This window comes from Berghia stephanieae, chromosome 3, assembly GCF_034508935.2.
Source record: "Berghia stephanieae isolate SIO BIC M18660-M18661 chromosome 3, UCSD_Bste_1.3, whole genome shotgun sequence".
NCBI lineage: Eukaryota > Metazoa > Mollusca > Gastropoda > Nudibranchia > Aeolidiidae > Berghia > Berghia stephanieae.
This window is the reverse complement of record NC_088362.1, coordinates 15,478,316-15,501,172: the sequence shown is the minus strand read 5'-3', so window position 1 is coordinate 15,501,172 and position 22,857 is coordinate 15,478,316. Positions and strand designations below refer to the sequence as shown.

The following is a 22,857-nucleotide window of genomic DNA, read 5'->3' as shown; positions in this document are numbered from 1 at the left end:
ATACTTAATTGTTTTGTAGATAACGTAATTACAATGTCATTACGGTGTCATGTAAAAAGCATTGAAAGGATATATTATCCAACTTAGCCTTTAGGCAGATAAGATAAGATAAAAGAAAAAGATCTTTTTACGTTAAGGTAGTTCAAGTTTATTTCTATAATCAATTATGACTGATATAATCTTTGGGTGAACATGCTAGGAATGTTAGGTCATTTATCTGTTTTATATACGTTTTGATTTTAAAGGTACTGTCAGAAAAAGCACTCAGTTTGTTTGTTTTTCGTCACAAATTATGTGTTACGGTTGCTGTTCTGTCTGTGTCTAATATAACAATTACAATCTGGCAGAAATTTGAGCAAGAATTCAGTTCTTCTTTATGTTTTATTTTTTAAAATCTTGTTTTTGTATATTATATTTAACTTCCAGATAGCGACCTTATACAAAGAGTATTATTAACTCACTCAACCCTAACACCGACTATATCCATAGTTTACCCGGGTTACTTTTACCCCATGCCTATTTATTACATTTTTATGAGACAAATTATAGGCGTAGTATCAAAGCTGAATGTTTTTAGTTTTTACATGTTAATGGTAGTTGAATAAAAATATCTGTGCACATGTTCATTTTCAATACAGTTTTTCCAATTTTGAAAAGTAGCAAAAAAAAAAAAACCCTCTAGGATTGAGTGAGTTAATATCACTTCAGAAAAAAAGTGTGCATCGGGCACTTATTTCAATTAATGATGAAAAATGAAGGGTATAAAAAGAGCCAGATGAAAGCAAAGAATATAGATATCACGGCGTCAGAGAGTCAAACTCGTGGTCAAATTGATACGACACGCTCCGCCTGGCTGAGAGAGAGAGAGAGAGAGAGAGAAAGAAAGAAAGAGAGAGAGAGAGAGAGAGAGAGAGAGAGAGAGAGAGAGAGAGAGAGAGAGAGAGAGACAGGAGGAGGGTAGCGTATGAAATGGATCCCGAGTTTGGCTCTCTGAAACCGCGATTAATATTTTTATTCTCTTTTTTTCATCTGGCACTTCAATGTTGATTCAATTCGTTCATTGGAAAGGTGGGGGGGGGGGGGGGTAGAGTGTTAATTGATGATAAGAAGGGGATCAGAAAATATTCTTAATTGTAAAAGATACATCAGTTCATAGTAAATATACGATTTCTCCCCGTGTGTTCAGAAATTTTGTGATGAAAGTTGGATTTCATAAGACGTAAATATCTACGTAAATTGTATATTATAATATGATGGATTACTGCCTATATGCACATATTTTCAGGTCCGATTGGAAAAAATCATGTATATCAAATTTTTACCCGAAAACTTGTCCTTCAATTATCGATCGATTTAAATGTCTCTCATCGATTTTCTTGTAAACACGCCTAACAGGCAAGACGTGTCGTTGTGTGCTCTGGTGTATTTTAATTGTTTTGTGATTTCTACATATTGATACCTGGACATTTTTACTTCGTTGGACTCGTTAAAACATACTGTTTCTTATTGTATAGTTTTTATCAATTCTTAAGAAAGGACTACTGTATAATTCTGTATTTTATCATGGAAACTGTAAGTTTTAAAAGATTTTTACACAGTCACTTAATGGCCGCCGCACTCTTACGAACATTGTTCACCTTATTTTTAGCCGTGATTTACCACCATCATTATTTTAATAATTGTGAACACTTTTATTCAACATCTGATTTTTACAACAGGCCTCGAGGCGGTAAACGTAAACAACGTCACATTCCAGCTGCGATTTTTAGCTCAAGTGATCCGATTTTTTACAATAATATTAATAAGTACAGGCCTCGGGGAGGCAAACGGAAACAACATAACATCTCAATGGTAACAACTCGTCGTCCACCCCGCCCCCACACCAACCCCGTCCACCACCAACACTTGTAACTGTACCAACCACATACAGTTTCACAAACGACAACAATAACATTGTTATTGGTCTTCTGAATGCACAGTCCTGCCGTAACAAAACCGAAGAATTAAACGATTTATTAACGGAGAAGAACTTCGATATTCTATTTATAGTAGAGACATGGCTCTCACAGTCTGGAGACGACCCAGTTGAAAAAGCTATGACACCCCTGGGTACCAATTTAGATCGTATCCAAGGAAAGATCAGCGAGGGGGTGGCATTGGCGTATTTTATAAAACAAAATTATGTAAACATGTGGAAATCATCGAAATGCGCTGCAAAACAATGGAGGCCATTGATCTTAGATTATCCCTCCAGAATACAAGATACAACTTCAACTGCATCTACCGACCGCCAGCAAACAAGAAAAACAAAATAAAATTACCTGATGTTAGGAAGGAAATCAACGAGATGCTAACTTTGCAACACACGCGTCCTGGCCATTCAATTATACTCGGCGACTTTAATTTTCACTTCGACAACGTCACAGACACCGCCAAATTGCACGAGTCATTATCAGAGAACAACATGTGCCAGATTGTAACAACGCCAACCCACTCTGCTGGTCATATTTTAGATTGGGTAATTGTAGAAAATTCAGAGTTCCAAAAAACCAACGCCACCGTCGATTATCTCCCCTTTTCGGACCACTCCCTCATTTCTTTCAATCTTGACGTTTCAAAACCATGCCAAGAAACCACCACCACATCAACCAGAAACATTAAAGGCATTAATTTGGACAATTTCAGAGGCGATTTAGAAACAAAACTTACTAAAAATTCAATTATTTCTCCAGACCAGTGGAATAGTTGTCTCATTGAAACGCTTGACAAACATGCGCCATTCCAAACAAGGACCGTCACCAACCGCAAGTATGCTCCGTGGTATACGTCGGACGTTAAAGAAGCTAAAACGAAGTGTCGGAGAGCAGAAAGACTGCTGAAAACATCAGGCCTCATGATTCATCGTGAAATATTCAAGAGCGCATTTCGTGCCTGGAAGACAACAATAAAAAAGGCAAAGACCACGTATTTTCTTTCAAAATTTGAAACTTCTAAATCTTGTAAACAATTATTTAACATCTGCAATGATCTACTTGGACGTGAAAGATGCACTTCATTACCATCTACAACCAATCAAAGAGACTTGCCAGACACATTTGTCAACTTTTTTAAAGACAAAATCCATAACATTCGTTCAGAACTAGATCGGCATGAACCATTTATAGATACAAATACATTCTGTGGTACCCCTTTAGACAAGTTCCAACCAGTTTCACCTAGTTTCATAAACGAGTTGATAAAAAAAGCCCCCATTAAATCCTGCGACCTTGATCCCCTACCAGCACAGCTTTTGGCCAGCTCCATCGATACATTATTACCATCCATTACACCAATCATAAATACATCCATACTGACTGGCGAAGTTCCATCGTGCTTTAAAAGTGCCCTCGTCAAACCACTTCTGAAGAAACCATCACTGGACCACAATATATTAAACAATTATCGTCCTGTATCAAATTTACCTTTTTTGTCAAAACTTTTGGAGAAGGTAGTTCTTACACAATTAACATCTCATCTTAAGAACAACAGTTTGGAACAACCCTTTCAGTCAGCCTACAAACATCAACACAGTACTGAAACGGCGCTTCTTAAATCTTTAATGACTTGTTATGTAATGCTGATGCTAACAATATCAATGTATTATGCCTTTTAGATCTTTCAGCTGCCTTTGACACCATTGACCATGACATTTTGTTAAGAAGACTAGAAAATACGTTCGGCATAAAAGGAATTGCCCTTAAATGGTTTACATCATATTTACAGGATCGATGGCAGACTGTCGTGGTGAATGGTGTTCAGTCAGAACAAGTTTTACTAAATTTTGGAGTGCCACAAGGCTCTGTTCTTGGCCCTGTCCTTTTTACTGTATATATGCAGCCCCTTTCTAGTGTGATATCCAGATTCAATCTGAGTTATCATTTTTATGCAGATGATACGCAAATATATGATTCAGCACCCCTTAGTAATTTACAGTTCTTAATACAACGAATTACGAGCTGTTTTAATGAGATTAAATCTTGGATGTACCACAATAAGTTAAAATTAAATGATAGTAAAACTGAGATTTTAATGTGTGGAAGACCGAGTATCCTTAAACAGGCAAATAAATCACTAATTACTCTCGGAAATAGCACAATAGAATTTTCAAATAAAGCAAAAAACCTTGGCGTCATCATTGATAAAGATCTTTCCATGACAAGCCACGTGAATAACACCATACAATCTATGTACATAGAAATGAAAAAAATAAGCAAAATTCGTAATTTAATACCGAAGCATATAACAGAACTTTTAATTAATTCCTTGGTTTTATCTAAATTGGACTATTGTAACTCCCTTTGGGCGAATTTAACTAAAGACAAAATTAGCAAACTTCAGGTTGCTCAAAATAACGCAGCCAGGCTCATTGTACGCAATAACAAAAAATACCCGTCAGCAACTCTTCTTCTCCGTGAGTTACATTGGCTTCCTGTTGAAAAAAGAGTTGCCTATAAGATTTGTACTGTTGTCTACAAATCCCTAAGCACGAACAGTCCCTCCTATATTAAAGACCTTCTAAACATATATGTCCCCAATAGAAACTTGAGGTCAAGCAATGACCAATCAATCCTTGTCAAACCTAAGCCATTGCGTAAAATAGGTGAACAGTCTTTTCAATTTTCGGCCCCCCATTTTTGGAACTCTCTCCCGTCACACGTGAGATGCTCGGATTCGTTGACAACGTTCAAATCTCGCTTAAAGTTTTATCTTTTTACGTCATAATGTTGCAATATTATTTTCATATTTTGTTGTTGTTAAATTGAATTCGTATCACGTTTCCTTCACACTTGTCTCACTGTAATATGTTTTGTTTTATATCACTGTAAAGCGCTTAGAGCCTGTGACAACGGGGTAAAGCGCTATATAAATGCCATTTATTATTATTATTATCATCTTTGAAAAATAAAGGTTTGAATAGTAATACAAACGTTTTAGGTTACACGCAGTTTTGTTTGCCGGGGTATGTTCTACGTGTTTGTTGTGAGTAAACTGCTGTAGAAATGTATAGATAGAATACGCTTGGCCAAGGAGTTCACAACATTGCCATCCGGAAGTATAACGGACCAACACACAAACTATGTGTAACCATGAACTTTTATAGTCTGGTTAATACAGTTTAGTGAGAACAACTCACAAACGCGGATGGCAAAAACAATAACAAAGGACTGAGTGACGTCATCTGCATACTATCTATAGCGTCTTTGACTCACTGGCTATTCACGAACAGGAGACAGCCTTAGCTTGATATCGATCAGGAGATCTGTCGTAGATAAACTGTAGAGGCAGACAAAATTTTTGGGGATGATTTTTCTTGTATTTTCTCTCTGCCTTGTACGACACTGACACCTTCTCAGTTATTCCTGATATGATATTCATGGCCCAGCGACATTCCATCACTTCGTCACGACTTAAGTAATCAAATGGGGGTCCTGATTGCCCAGTAGAGGGTTCAGATAGCGCAATTGGTAGAGCAGTCGCTTCACACGCAAAGGGACAGAGATCGATCCCGGTAAAGTCGAGATTTTTTCTGCCCATGTCCACCCAGCATGATTGGGTAGTCGGGTCTAATAGATCTGGCGAAAACTACTTAATGATAGACGTATGCCTTATCAAAAGTAATTAGCAAGTAATTACTATTGTCAGTTTCACGCTATAGAAGCCGGGATAAACTCCGGCTTCATGGGTTTACGACTCGTAAGGACTACTCTTTTTTTAACGTACCAAAAAAAAAAAACCAGTCGAGATGTGGTTTGGTTTTACACTAGGATAAGCGACATTACAATTCTATATTTAATCACCCCCAAAAATTGAGCTTTTTTATATAGCGCACTATCCACTAAACGTGCTCAAAGCACTTTACAAGGGGTCCCTGGCCAACAGCAACCCGTAACATGTAGGACGTGACATGACGCCTGTTAGGCGATTTTACAATTCTTTCGGAGAGAGACAACGCTGGAAACGGCCAGGTATTCATTTTACACCTGAGTACGGTGAGAAATGTGAGTAAAGAGTATTTTCCAAGGACTCAACTATGCGCCGAGGGAGGCTCGAACCCAGGTTCTTCCGATTCGAAAGCGAGTGTCATACCACTAGACCACATAGCCCGTCAACAGGTTCGGGCCATTATAGACAATATTACTTGATCTGTAGATATAAATGAAAAGAAATATATTTCTAATAAAGATATAGAAATTCTATTATTACCACTAAGTAAAAGAACAAAATGACCATTTTCTTAATATATTTATAGAGTGTATATCGCATAATCAGATCTTAGAAAAACAATATGATTATGTTGAAAATTGATAACATATCATTGATGAGCTTTAAGAATTTTTTCAAACATATCATGAGTGAAATCTTTATAAATACAATCCTTGGTTATGACTTACAACTGTCTATATATGGATCCTTGTGTGCAGAATAATTATTGTTAATTTATTAATACCCTTAAAATATATTTCTGTGTTAAGGGAATTTATAATTTAATATGAAACATCCATATCCTCCATTTCCGGGCTTCCATCAATGCGAGGTCCATCTTACATCCATTATGTAACTTTGTCAGGGGTTTTTACCTGTTATTTTCCAGGAGCAAAGAGGCCGAGTGATTAAGGCATTGCACTGTGATTTAGGGGTCCAGGTTTCAGGCCTGGTTTCAAGCATTTTCATTTTTTGGGAGGGGGGGGGGGGGCAATTTTTATGAACCTTTACATCGCTGACTTTGGACAATATGGGTGATTCTAGTTGACATCAGACGATTTTTTAAAATGGATTTTCTATATTCCTTCATGGAATGCCCAGGGGGCATCTACAGAAGGACAACGGGGGTAATTTTTTCCAAGTAAGGGCTTGGTGTGAATGTTTAGATGTAATTTACAAAGGTTGTATCCAATGCGTTGTTACCTCATACTTGAATACTATCCATAAGATCATCATGAAGTATTAAGTCATTTCATAATGTATAATTACTAAACCCATGAATTGCATCAATGACGTCATCCACCAAAAGACTCTTAATTGAATCCATAATGTAATTTCAAGATTGTAAATAGTAAAATGCATAAAGCGACGTGTACTGATTTGCAGTTCTGATTAACCGAACGCAATTACGGGCTTGATTAAACGTTGTTATAATGGACAATATTTTGCGTTGGTTTTAGAGTATGTCCATTACAGCAATGGGCCCATAACAATTGGTAATCAGACCTGTCTATAAGTACACGTTGGCATAAAGGATTAAGCCGGCAAAAGGCATTATTGTGGCTTTAGACTACGTGCACACATATTATTTACAAGTCAGAAAACTGAATGCAATTATGAGCTAAATTTGGAATTGCTGACATGGACATAATATATTTTTTATTTGCGTATATTTACGTAGATTTAAAACAATGTGTACTAATTTGCAGCTTTGACAACCCAAATTGTTATGGTCTCATTGTTGTAATGGAAATACTCTCAAATCAACGCAAAATATATTACTGTCCATTACAACAATGTTAAATCAAGTCCACAATGGCGTTAGGTAATCAGACCTGCAAATATGTACACGTCGGTTTAAGAGTACAACAATGATAAGATATAAATTTGAGTTATCAAACTTGTAAATACATAAGGTTTGGTGTAATAGGTGTGCGCTTTTTGAAGAAAATCAAATCGGAAGTGACACGTTTCTGAACATTTAAAAATCAACCTGAAATTCGAGCATACAGTGTATGTATGTATGTATGTATATATATTATATATATATATATAATATATTATATATATATATATATATATATATATATATGTGTGTGTGTGTGTGTGTGTGTGTGTGTGTGTTTTAATATAGACACACTTAAGGTTTGAATAACTCGAGAGCTATGTAAGATTTCATCTAACAGGTTTTTGCCAGTTGTATATAATTTATTTAAGTTTTGATTGATATAAATTTTAACACTATGCGACCTTTGGTAGCTTAACTATGACGTCATCGGTAGAAAAGGGTAATTTTGACATAAATCGTAATTTATTTTCGCTTTGTCCGACATGATTCTCGAAAGTTTATTTAATTTAACATGTCAATCTAAGGACATCAACTTGGAACATTGCCTTGAAACTGTAGAATTCTTGTTCGTATTACGTCGCCTGAAGACAAAAATAAGAGAAGCATTCGCTCTGTCACATTACTCATGCTGAAAAAAAAAACGTGAAACGAACTGGAGAGAAGCTTGCGGTTTGTTATTCAAAATGGTGGTGGTCACGTGGAGCTTTAGATCGGACAGTTGCACAAACACAAGGTAACAAGAAATATATCAGGAACAAAACTTTAATAAATTTGGATTAATATGTTGAAAACCAAATTGACGACGTTGCAGCTGCTCTTGGGTTATTTAAACCTGGAATGTGTCAATAATTAAAAAACAAACACACTATAAATTACGATTTATTTCAAAATTACCATTTTCTACTCATAGCATCACAACTCAACTGACAACGGGAGCACAGTATTAAAACTTATATTAATCAAATCTTAAATAAATTCTGCATCTTTGATGAAATCAAACCGTTTGATGAAATCTTACATAGCTTTGGAGTTATTCAAACCCGAAATGTGTCAATAATAAAAACACACACGGTACTTATAATCATTCAATTTACTGCTTGAAAACGTATATATTCAATTTATGCCACCAATTGTCATACTTTGTAGAGTTAAAATTGTATTCTCCTCAGCTGTTTGGTTCATCAGAAATAGCCAATATTGATTACAGATCAAAAACGCGATTGCGTCGATGAATTGAATCAAACGTGTGTCAACTTGTTTTTAAGGGGGTACCCGCGGGTAATAAAGTTAAACCGGGTACTCGGGTAAAAGGGGCGGATAGCGGGTACCCGCTTCAACAAATGGAAACCGAACAGAGAGTGATAATTGGATGTAATACAATTTTGATCTTACACATTTACATTTACATGACATTTTTTCAAAAGATTTTCCTCCTTTATTTTTCAATTACATTGATTTTTTGTATTGTTTGTTAACACACATATGATTCAATTTTGGAATCAACAGATTCAGACTATATTAGTTCTTAACTTTTAAAGGAATCTCTTTTTTTTCTCATTTTGATTTCATTGTAATTAATTATCCTTGTTTCTTACTTAAGTTTCGTTTCATTTGTTGTAATAAATAATAAATAATAAATGAATAAAAAAAATTTAAAGAATTTTTGAAAAAGTATTACCCGGGTAATGATTTGGGCGGGTAATCCCAGCACTGATTGACACATAACATACTTACACGCGCGCACACACACACAAACACACACACACACGTACGCATACACACACACACGCTTACTCAAACAAAGACGCTAACACACAAACGCGTATATATATATATATATATATATATATATATATATATATATATATATATATATATATATATTTATATATACATACAAAATGGTTAAATTAATTAAAATAATCGACGTCCACATATTTGCAGGTCTGATACTCGAACACAATTTTGGGCTCAATTTAGCATTGTTGTAATGGACAATATTAAATTTTGCGTTGGTTTGAGAGTATTTCCATTAGAACAACGAGCCCACAGCACACTAGATTATCAGACCTGCAAGTAAGAACACATCTGTTATATTGAATATACATCTTTGATATTGAAATCGAAATGCATTTTATGATTTTTGTTTGTTTATTGTGTTTTGCGATCTACGTATGTTTTAAAAGAAATAAATGGGTTTCCTTGAGACTTCAAAGTTAAATTATATGTTTGGTTATATTTTTGACGTGTAGGTGAGTGAATTCATAAAGTTGCTCACCTATTAAGTATCCAACCGTTTGTTTAATTGCCGTACAAGACACGTATTTAAAAATTTGGCCATAAAACTCGTCCTTCAAAAATCGATCGATTTAAATAACCCTCATCTTGGCATAAGTTTTCAAACTTCGGACTTTAATAAAAGTCCCAGGTTTGAGAGTTTTTGTCAAGATGATGATCATTTAAATTGAAGGACGAGTTTTCTGGTTAATGTTTTTTATATGTGTCCTTCTAGAGTACGGCAGTTAACGGGTTAATTAACAAGTAGATTTTGATCGATAAAAACATGGAATATGTGACACATTCACACATGCAATGGACAAACATGGTTGTTTATTAAGAAAAATATGAATAAAATCAACCTCTCTCTCTCTCTGATCATTGTCTTTGTTTTATACCGCCAAATGCGTGACTAGTTGTCACACGATTTTCTCATTTTGATTTTAAACGTTCTGGATGAGACTTTTAGTGATCTCAAACTAAGTACACTGATAGTGTGCTCTTGGAATCTACATCTGTTCCCTATTTGAACCAATTCCCCTTTGTCTGCCTTATTCTAGGATGCTTTAATTGTAATTCTAGAACTTTTTACTATCCCATTTTCTTCCTTTTTACTGGCGCTGATATGACCTGTGTTGCAAGCGCCGTAAAACCCTTAAAAAAAAAAAAAAAAAAAAAAAACAAATAGTTTTCTGAGTTGTTTCTATTGATCAAGCGTTGCCAGGTTGGCGGATATTTAATAATCGCGTGGCGGGGGAAAATGGTCTGGCGGATGGCGGATTGTTGATGATTGGTATACCCTTTAAAAAAGTAAAAGTATAGGGAATGAGATTAGATGAAGTGTAGCGTCCCTTGATTCGACGCACCGGCGGAAAAGTTATTAGAGAGAGAACGTCATGTTGCTGTGCGCATGCGTCTCTTGTCCTCGCTTCCGGTGAAAACGGCATGAGACACTTCATCGAAAGCGAGGACGAGAGAGACGCATGCGCAAAACCATTTTGACGTTCTCTCTGTAAGGTGACGTCCAATCAAGTGACGCTACTCTTCCGCTAATCTCATTCCCTATAGATAGAATGCGCTTGGCCAAGGAGTTCACAACATTGCCATCCGGAAGTATAAAGGACCAACACACAAACTCTGTGTAACCATGAACTTTTATAGTCTGGTTAATACATTTTAGTGAGAACAACTCACAAAAGCGGATGGCAAAAACAATAACAAAGGCCTGAGTGACGTCATCTTCGAACTATCTATAGAAATCAAGTCTAATTATGTCTTCCTTTTCCCCCTAAAGTGACTTTTAGGAGCACCTATTGTGATATACTGTTGGCCTAGATCTATATTACACAACCTAATTCAGATTAACCGAAGATAAAAACAATATCCCGCTCAAATAATATCGAAACTCCGAATCTTCATGCCTTTAAAAAGGAAACAGTTGTAAATAGGTGAGTAGCGTTTAGTAACATAATTTTTACTCTGAGACAATACACTATTGTTGATTATTATAAGTGTTTTAAATGACGGATTTTTTGGCGGATTTGGGCCAAATGTCGCAGGCGAAGTAGGATAAAGTTGGCGGATTTTAGCGGATTTCTTGCATAAAGTTGGGGGGATTTTTGTTAAGGCACCTGGCAACACCTGATATCATATCGATGCTTAGTCTCTCTTAATGTTAGGGAGATAACCCAGCAAGGCAATCAGCATATTTTGATTTACCTCCCCTTGTAGTTGGTAGCACAGCTTCAATCAGGTCAAAGGTTCGATCTCATATCAGCTTTAATCAAAGAAGCTTTCTTTTAGCAAAGGGGTGGGTAATGATTTTATCTCTATCTGCATAATTCCCAAACATTTTAGACCTTTATCTCAATAAACACTACAAAAATACATTGTATAAAATGAGTCAATATTTTTTTTAAAATTCAGTTCATATGAGACAAATAAATTATATTTTTCCTAGAGTTGCAATTATCACTGAAAGCTCGTAATTATTGTGTTGATAAAATGCATTAGTCTAGTTTTAATTTAGTGACAAATTTTGGAACAGGCACTGGTGTTGGATATTAATTTGAGAAAGTGTGTAGAAAACATTGCAGACAAAGCAGCAAATAAAATATACGAAAAAAGGACCCCAAAAGTCAGCCAGCCTTGACCCCAATCCAAGCAGACTGATTTTTTTTTAGATCGTTTTTTTTTTCTTGATTTTTTCCCGTGCTTTATCTGTCACTAATTGATAAACAAATTTTAAGGTTTTAAGTTTTAAAGAAGAAGAATGAGAGGTCACTGAGCCGAAACCGTCTTCATCGTTCAATTCTTTTCTTTCCTTTTCACGTTGCAAATATAACAGAGTAAAGGCAGGGTATTTTCATCTATAAGGGATTGAATTGCATTGTGACAATTATACATTTTTATGATTTTGTTTTGATGTGGCACTGATAACATATAATTTTTAGCGTTTGAAAAAAAAAAAAGGCAAAAAAGTTATAATTGCGAATTTATTGATCTGAAATGAATTCGATTTCTTACTAAACTGGTGAACGGACACAGTCGTTCAAACCTGTGTCTGAAGTACACAGTTGTTCAAATCTGTATCTGCATACAAATTGTCAGATTTTTAGGATTTGAAGATAGGGGGGGGGGGGGTGGGGGGGTGAGCCTTTACTGCTGGATACCTTAAGTCTTTCCTCCTTTATAATATATGTACAGTACAATTAATGTAGCCTATTGAATCGCAAACAGTGAAGAAAAAATACGGTACTATATTAAAAATGTCTCAGCATCATTCAAAAGCTTGATAACAGAAAGTAACTTTTTCTATAAATAGAAATTATTACTGTAAAGTTTAAGTATTCGACATTCATTATCTCGGGTTCAACTCCGTAAATCAGTTAATTTGTCTCGAAGCAAATTAAATACATTTCTACCAACCCATAACTTCATTTATTAGTTTGGATGTCTTATTATATTGTTATTCAGCGATGAAAATATCTTGAAGCAAGCCTGGGCTCAGAAAAATGGGTAGCGACACACAACCAGTGAAAATATGGTAATAATAATAATAATAATAATAATGATAATAATAATAATAATAATAATAATAATAATAATAATAATAATAATAATAATAGATCTTAATTGTCCATAAATATGGCAATTTGTCATTTAGTTACACTTGTTATAACGTTAAACGATAACTGTAACATTGAACAGATATTTCACTCCTACTTATTCTCTCCCTCTCTCTCTCTCTCTCTCTCTCTCTCTCTCTCTCTCTCATTCTCTCTCTCTCTCTCTCTTTCTCTCTCTATCTCTCTTCCTCTCTTTCTTTCACACGTGCGATATACACAACATAAACATATTCATTTCGTTTTCGTAACAGTTTAAAAAAAACAAAAATAAAAAAAACAATGTGTTTCACAATGCGTGTATATTCCTTCAGCAAATTAAATAGAACCAAATGTCCCTTATGCAATGAATGTTAGACATTCGCTTAGTATTATTACTCTTACAAAATTCTTCACCATCTAAAATCAGGTACTCATTCATAGATGAGTCGAATGATGTAAAATACTTAGGTTGCTTTACTCAAGCAATCGGAGCTAAGATACTGCCACCAATGTCATACATCCGGTACCTCTTGTCCATCGACACCAAAAGTCCTCCATAATATGCATTTGCACTATCATCTTTATCTTTTATCTGAATTTGCGCCAGCATTTCTTTCGTCATATTCAATCATTTTTTTTTTATCTTCAGGTTAGTTTATCAGACGACGTATACTGTACTACGACATAGATTTGTATTTCAAGATAACAAGAGCAAGTGAGGATAAGAAATTTATTTTATGACTATTATTTTGGTCAGAAATTTGGAAGTCTTGATATTCGTGTTTTAAAATGGTTTCTAAAGATGTATTTTTTTTTGTCCATGTTTTTGTTTCTTGATCATTTCAGATAGAATTTATGTCTAAAGCTATGTAAAATTAAAACATTTTAACTCAAAAACACCAAAACACCTATCTGCAAACTCAAACATCTTCAAGTATTCATTTGCACCCCACACCATCAAAAGACTTGAACGGTCTTCCCGAAACATGCGTAAACACAACAGATATCAAGTTAGTTCAGCCTAAACAGCAACAGTGGATGCCACATTCGATAATTCTCTCTGCCTTAGAACAAAACCATGAGTAGACTTTGAGTAACATTTAGATTCAGATCCCTATTGGCGGAGATTCTATAGTGGTGTTGTGTGGAACCCTCTCCTTACCAACTATAGGAAAATCGTTACATTCGTTACGATAAAACCAACATTTTTCTCATTCAAAATTCTCTTGTACATCATAAAATTTAAAGAAAATGAACAGTGTGTTGTAGAGCATGTTTTGCTAAAGAAATTATTTATCGCAAGAACTTCCTGCTATTGTGTTTGAGTGATAAAAAATCTATTTTTGTGTTTGTTGGGTGTGAGGTTTTGAGGAAAATCCTGAAAATGGCTGGTAAGGAGAGAGTTAAGAACTTCAGACTTACAAGGGTATTTTGTTCTTGGATTTACTTCTGATCCCTATTACACTATTCTTTCTGTCATAAGTTTTTGTTGGTGATCCAACCGATCTAAATCTTCCCTTTTTACTGGCAACATCGTAACCTTAAAATGTCGCAATCGTCGTACAATATCTATAAACAATCTCATGATACATCCTCATCCCAGCTTTTAGCTTGTCGTCAATGTGGGTTTTTTTTGTTAGCTACAACATAGATCATATATTCACTAAATAAAAATCCAATAACAGCATAAATGGCCCATAATATTGTTCAAGTACTATAATTGGAAGCCAATATAGCTGCCTATCTAAAAAAAAAAATTGGAAGAAAAACCAGGGTCGGAATATATTATCTTATTCATTCGCTTATCTCCACCCCCCCCCCCTCCCCACCCTGCCCCACTTTATTTTCACTATCGTTATATTCTTAATTGCTTTCCTAACAAGTCCTAAATTTCTCCTAAATTCATGTGATAAACGGCATGATAAATGTCCCGGGGAGTACGCGGCATAACAAAAATAAAGTGCATCATAGCGTTGAACTGAAGCGTTATCTTATGATTAGGATAGATTGAATCAAACATACATAAACAATGTATATGAACATTGACCCATTCTCCTGGTAAGATTATGTCAGATACAATCTATGTTATCATTTATTTCATTATCTTATAACAAACAAAAAAAATGCTCCAATTAAATGCATTTGAAATGGATCGTCGGCATTTTGTGTCGATAATTCACGATCACGATCCTGCCAAGATCCAAGATAAAAGTTTATCAAAACATTCCTCTTTGTCATTGAATGAATCAGCGATATAATATTTTAACAACTGTATCTATGTTTTGTCAATAAATACGTATATAGAAAATACAGCCGGGTCATAAGGTCACTTATTTTTCTTTATTTTTTAAATTCTGCAGCTGGAGGAGGAGGGGACTAGGGAATTGAGTCACCAAGCTCAAATCAAGTTTCTTTCAATCTTTATATTAAAAAAGAAGAAAATTAAAGAAAACATGGATAACAAAGATAACTCATAATTTTTTTTTTTTTTGTTTTTAAAAGAAAAGACAAAAAAAATCTATTGCGCTTAATGGTTTTGAATTATATAAATACACTAAAAGTGGGAAGTAACGAAATTTAACCAACAGAAAAGAAATCCTGTCTACTGGTGCAAAACTTTCATAGGACTACGAAGTTTTGGCCCCACTTACAAAACTATTAAGGCCTCTTTTATTGAGTTAAACTCGTTGAAAAGCAAAGCTTTGGTGCCTTTCCTTTTATCCTTCAGATCCACAAGGCCCACGGACTTAGATTTTATTTTTTTTCCCGATTCCTATAGCGTTAACCTGACAGTACAATTGGTTACTCCCCTCTTGGGGGGAGTGAGGTAATTGTTACATACTATCATTGTCAATGGTGCTCTTGACTTCGTGAAGTTGGCCAACGCATTTAATTTAAGCATGGGGGTGGATAGGCCAGGCAAAGAATACCAGGATGCTATCCAAAACTTGTATTCTGGGGTGATAAGAAAAATGAGAAGATTGTAAAACGAGGTTTCAGTTTAAAAAAAAAAAAAGAAAAGAAAGAGAGGAAATCTGGGGGACCTTAGTTCCAGCCCGACTGGTTTGTTTGTTTTTTAAGCGGTTTTACGGTACTTGAACGCTTTTATGCCAATTCGACACCAGTGAAAAGGAAGATGAATGTGGAAAATTGAAGATCTGAAGTTAAATGCACTGAGAAAGTGACACAATGGTTACTGGTCCAAAGGTGAAATAGTAGAGATGCCATGAATAATCCATCAATGGGCCTATTTTTACATAACGTCTAGGTCCCGTCTAGCTACAGGCAAGGGGACCCACTATGAAAGATGCACTTGGAATGTTTACAAAGTACAATGTATTCTAAACTAAAAGCTATAATGGATCGTAATATCAGAGAAATGATTTACTTTACTTAAACCCTTAACCCTTGACAAGGAAAAAATATATCACCTCACACAAAAGGAACGACACTTTCTTCTGTACTGAGCGTCAATCTAAACTGGCCCATAACTTTATGACTGTTAGTCACATTGACATAATTCATACACCAGGTTGAAAATTAAGAGAATTCCGAATTTGAGTAAGATGCAATGGGGTTTGATTGAAAAGCATCCAAATTTTCACAGAGTGCAAAAGTATGCGCAAATGCACAAAGTTGAAGAACGCTAAAAACTCTTCTTATTGTCGTTGTGTTTGTTTTCCCCCTCCTTTCTCTTTTTTTTTCATTGTGTCAAATTTAATTCATTTGAAAATAAAAATGGACGAGAATATGCTTTGGAAACTGGCTTCATTTATACAAAAAGAACTAAATTTTTCATTAGTGACTGAGTAAAACAATTAATCTTGTAAATTGTCTTCTCTCTCTCTCTCTCTCTCTCTCTCTCTCTCTCTCTCTCTCTCTCTCTCTCTCTCTCTCTCTATCTATCTCTCTCTCTCTATCTCTCTCTCTCTCTCTCTCTCTCTCTCTCTCTCTCCCTGCCTCTCTGCATTCATGCACCGAGGGAAAAACCGATCAACGTCAATCTCAGTTATCTGATATATTGAAACCCGTGTGAATGTGTAACCTTACCAAAAAAATGACTAAAAACGGCTGTTGTTAAAAGAGAAGAGGCAATTTGACATTGTGACTGAATTTTTTGCTATCAATCCAAGGGATAATGACACAATCAATATGAAAACATTTCACATACTTGTTTGTTTACGATAATTATCGGCAACTTAAACAACTCTACAATTACAGCGGTACGGTCTTTGCTTCGTGCGCGAAAGGTACCGAGTTCGATCACCCGCCGCTGCGCTGTATGGCTTTGAGCAAGTCATTTCGCCATAGCTCCCCCCTCGTGGATCTTTACCTTGCAGTTGGTGAGGGGGCTTGAGGCACACGGGAGGGCAAAGGTGTAAATCCCGGTCGACCGTCACGAGACCATCCCGGGTATCGAGCCAACGAGCCACATGAGCTGCTCGCCCCGGTGTGTGACTAAATTTGATCCAAACCCGGTGCCCGAATAGCAGCCCTATCCCGGGCGCCACACTATTGTCCTTATGTCGAGTCCCAATCAGTCCCGTCAATGGCGAAGCGGTCTGCCGCCTAGCCAAATAATACCGCGTTCGTGTCGCCCGGGTCGTCGGCACGTCCGAGAAAAAAGCAAACGTCCCATGCATCAATCGATTCGCGGCCTGCCGATCGGAAAATGCGACGGCGGGGATGGCGAACTGACGCGTATATTGTCCCTGAACGTCGAGAGCCAGAGTATGGCAAAAAATGAGCTTTTATCAAAGCTATTGGCCGTTCATTGCGTTGATATCCTCCTTTTACAGGAGACCCACCTTTATTCAGGCGCGCAATCTTCCCGATTCCAGATCCCAGGCTATACGGTGGTCCAACGCGAGGACACTTCGAGGCTCAAAGGAGGGGTTAGCGTTTACGCTAAAGAGCCATCGAAGGTAAGGGTCATTGAGAGCGTAACGGACAGCAATGGGGTGAACCGAATTTCCGTGGAAGTAGGTGGACTGTGTTTGCATAATATTTACAAACCACCTAGAGCGACTTGGACTACACCACCGGTACCGGTGGTCAGCCATCCTTCCATCTGTCTGGGAGACTTTAATATCCACCATCACGAATGGGGCTACCGAGACTGCAACGAGGCAGGAAGACAACCCCGCTCATGGATGGACTGTAATGATCTACACCTAGTGTACGATCCTACAGCCAAGGGTACCTTCCGGGGTACCCGCCATAAGAAGGAGTATACTCCAGACCTCACCCTCGTAACGAAAGGCGCGAACGGTGAACCGTTGCAGGTGAAGCGGACAGTCCTCGGGGACTTTCCGCATAGCCAGCACAGGCCGGTTCTTGTCACAGCTGGGGTGACAATACCGAGAGTGCAGTCTCTCCCACTTTGCAGATGGAATTTCAGGAAGGCTGACTGGGAGGAATTCAGTTCCTATATCGAGCAGGTCTGCCCTGCCATTCCTCCCAAGTCCAAGAATATAACCAGATTTAGTAGGCTACTGGTTAAAAGCGCTCAACGCTCTATTCCACGGGGCAAACGGAAATTCTACACCCCTTGCTGGACAGCAGAGTCGGAAGAGCTGTACCGAGAGTACCAGCAGACCCAGTCCCAGGACACAGCCGATAGACTACTCCAGTCTCTGGCAGAGGGAAGGAAGCAACGGTGGCAGGAGACCGTGGAAAGTCTCGACTTTACACACTCCAGCCGCCACGCTTGGCGTTTGATAAAGAAATTGGACCCAGATCGGAATTTCGCGAAGGCTGCACCGGAATGCGAGGCAGACACAATTGCCAAGAATATTAAGAACCGTAGCAAGCGGGTCCCTAATCAGGCTTTTGAGCGCCGTGTCCGCAATGCGTACCGTACGATTTTGGACTCGCTACCTGCGGAGGAGTCGGACTGGACGGCCCCGTTCAGTCCCCGAGAAGTGGGTGCAGCCATTAGCGAAGTGAAGAACGGCAAAGCAGCAGGGATAGATGGTGTATATCCCGATATGGTGACGCATCTGGGCCCCAGGGCACGGGCCTGGCTAGCAGAGGCAATGTCTGACATCCTTGCAAACGGAAAGCTTCCACAAGTGTGGAAGCATGCGAAGATAGTTGCCATCCTGAAGCCAGGGAAGCCGGCGAAGGAGGCAGACAGTTACAGACCCATATCGCTGCTGAGCTGTCTTTACAAATTGTTGGAGCGTGTTCTATTAAACCGATGGGGGCCGGTCCTAGACGCTGCCCTGCCACCCGAGCAGGCAGGCTTCAGGCAAGGGAGGTGCACCACGGAGCAGGTCATTGCCCTTACAGAGCATATTGAGCACGGGTTCGAGAGAAAACAGCAAACAGGTGCTGTGTTTATAGACCTATCAGCGGCGTACGATACGGTCTGGTGCGATGGGTTAATGCTCAAACTTGCAAAAATCATAAGGTGCAAAAAGACCTTGAAGCTGTTCTCTTTGATCCTAGGGGAAAGGCAATTCCACGTCGCGCTGGGAGACGCCACGAGCAAAGTTAGGAAATTGAAGAATGGGGTCCCTCAGGGGTCGGTACTTGCGCCAATGTTGTTTAACGTTTACATTAGCGACATGCCGAACACTTCCTCCCTGAGGCTGGGATACGCAGACGACTGGGCACTCGTTACTCAGAGTAAAGTGTGGACCCGTCTCGAGAGCGTACTCAGCGAGGACGTCACCAGACTCAAATCCTACTTCAACAAGTGGTACCTGAAGATGAACACTTCAAAAACCGTGGCCACTGCATTTCACTTATGCAGTGGCTGGCACACCCGTAAACTGAATGTCCTAGTCGGGGACCAGCCACTCCCATATGAGCCGCGTCCAAAATACCTAGGGGTGACGCTGGATCGCAGTCTTACCTATCGGGTTCATCTCGAAGGGTTGCCCGGAAGATAGAGAAGCGGAACAGTCTTCTGAGGAAGCTGGCGGGATCGACTTGGGGCGCTAGCCAAGCGCTCCTGAGAACATCCGCCCTGGCACTATGCTATTCCACCGCGGAGTATTGCGCTCCAGTGTGGGGTAGAAGCAGAAACGTTGAGAAGGTGGATGTAAAACTTCGCAAGTCGATGCACATAGTGTCGGGAACGCTAGCAACAACCCCTAGAGAATGGGGCCCGGTAATGGCAGCGATCCAGCCCCCCGATGTCCGGAGGGAGACCATTACGGGAAACTGGCTGAGTAAGATCAAAGAGAGAGGGAATGGGGATACCCCTCTCATGCGCATAATGAACGGTGCCCCCGTTTCGAGCCGAAATAAGTCCCGGCAAACCTTGTACGCAGAATCCCTGACTACGGACAGAGCTGCACATACGAGATGGAAGTCGGTTTGGACGAATTCAATCCCTCGTGGGGGCGGGGACCTACACTCCTCCAAGCTTGGTGAGAAGTTGCCAGGCTTTGATACCAGTAAGAGGAGACACTGGGTAGCTGCGAATCGGCTTCGGTCGAGGAGCTGCCTAACGGCCGGTGCGTTACATCAGTGGGGTCTAACTTCCTGTCCTCTATGTCCACGCTGTGGGCAAGAACCCGAAACGGCAGAGCATCTAGTCGAAAGGTGTGTTGTGACGATGCTACCAGGCGGGTTCGCGACGGTGCACGAATGCGGACCGGACTTTGCTGATTGGGTCGATCGTCATAACATAATAGTGTGAACCATAAGAAGCTGCTGCCATAGCTCAATTTGCGGCTCTGTACTGCGACTGACGCCTGAGTTATTCCAGTCTTCCCTTGGAATAGACCATAGAGACAAATTTCCCCTACGGGATGAATAAAGGGATTTTTTATTTTTTTTATTTTAACATGTAGGACGAGACATGACGCCTGTTAGGCGATATCACGATTTTTTTCCTACAGAGACACCACTGTTCACGGCCAGGTAGCCCAACTCATTTTTACACCTAGGTACGGTAAGATAATGCGAGTAAAGAACATTTCCCAATGACTCAACTTTTAAAAAACGTGAGCTTTTATATAAATAACAATGTGAAATTGAATGTAAGCTTCAATTTAATATACGAAAACAGATTTAAATGGACGTTTCGGGTTTCCCCTTTATCAACAAAACAGGATGAATGAAATACTACAGACGAATGCTTTTATATAGAGCAATATCCTTTAAACGTGCTCAACCTCAAAACGCTTTACAAAGGGTCTCTGCATATAAAACGAAACATGACACCTATTAGGCGATAATACAACTATGTATGCGCCACACAGAGCGTGATTCGAACCCCGGACCTTTGTCATAAGTAGAAGGCGATTGTCATACCACAAGACCAAATAGCCGCACAATAGGTGACCAATCGTCTCAAAACGGTGTTATATCGTGGTGGACCAGAAGACAAAATGTGAATTGAAATTTAAAACGATCAGAAATGTGAAATGTTGGATTTTCGCTCTTTAAGAAACAATAATATTCTTTCTTCTCAATACAACAAGGGAATCCAGATAGCTCAGTGGATAGAGCACTCGCTTTACACGCAAAGGGAACTTAGATCGATCCAGTGTGCAATCGAGATTAAAAAAAAAAAACTGAACTCGCTGTACGCTCAGCAATGATTGGGTAGCTGGTTCTGTTAGATCTGGCGGAAAGTACTTTGTGATATTCTGGTATCCTATCCAGAGGATAGAAAACAATTGCTATTGTCAGTTTCACGCTACAGAAAAAAATTGAGCTTTAATACAACGCAATATCCACTAAACATGCTCAAGGCGCTTTACGAGGGAACCCTGACCAAAAGCAACACTTAACATGTAGGACGGGACAAGACGCCTGTTGGGCGATATTACAATTTTTTCGGACCGAGACAACGCTGTTAACGACCAGGTGCTCATTTTACACCTGAGTACGGTGAGAGAATAGGAGTAAAGAGCCTTTTCCAAGGACTCAACTATGCGCCGAGCGAGGCTCGAATCCAGGACCTTCCGATCCGAATGTGAGTGTCATAGCACTAGACCACATAGCCGCACCGGGATAAACGGGTTTTATTGGCCTAATGGCTCTAAAAAAACTATTCAGTACAACAAATCAAATTTACCTAAGTACCATCATATTTCGGTCTATGAAATCAACAATTTTCATAAACGCTTTTATATAGCACAATATCCACTAAACGCGCTCAAAGCTATTTACAAAGGTTCCCTGACCAACAGCAGCACGAAACATATAGAATGAGACATGACGCCTGTTATGCGATATTACAATTTTTCCGACAGAAACAATGCTGTTAACGACCAGGTATTCATTTTACACCTGAGTACGATGAGAGAGTGTGAGTAAAGAGTCTTTTCCAAGGGGGCTGCATTGAGCAAGTCAACTCGCCCTAGCTCAATTTGCTGCGCTGCACTGCGACTGACGCCTGGGTTATTCCAGTCTTCTCTTGGAATAGACCCTAGAGAAAAAAATCCCCTATAGGATGAACAAAAGGAATATTATTGTTATATTATTGCGAGGCTCGAACCCAGGGCCTTCCGATCCGAAATCGAGTGTCATACCACAAGACCACATAACCCACTGCACATTGATAGTGTTCTGAGAGCATTGGTCATTTATCTCTTTTAAAACATGCAGTGAATGGAGAGCCTCACACAAACTTTACGATTTTGGGGACGGTAACAAGAGTTGCAACCGCTACTGTTTTTCTTGTGTGTGTGTGTGTGTGTGTGTGTGTGTGTGTGTGTGTGTGTGTGTGTGTGTAAATAATCTTTTTTTTTTAATAAATAAAATTCCCTTCATTCATCCCCAAGGGGAAATTTGTCTTCAGGGTTTTGTTTTTTTTGTTTTTTTTTTTTCTAGGGGCAGACTGGATTAAGAACTCACGAGAACAAAAGTTTGAAATTTGGTGATGGACGGACCTATGAAATCGCTTCTGGGCGGAGT

The 22,857-nt window shown here is 38.6% G+C and overlaps 1 protein-coding gene across 1 annotated transcript in view; it reads left to right on the top strand.

The window, feature by feature from the left end:
- LOC144967205 (equilibrative nucleobase transporter 1-like) overlaps positions 1 to 893 on the top strand; it is an 84,246-nt gene extending 83,353 nt beyond the window's left edge. The window contains exon 11 of the mRNA XM_078904142.1: positions 1 to 893. This exon is cut by the window's left edge and continues 1,545 nt beyond it. The gene's annotated coding sequence lies outside the window, so the exon portion shown is untranslated.
- Positions 894 to 22,857: the final 21,964 nt, after the last annotated feature.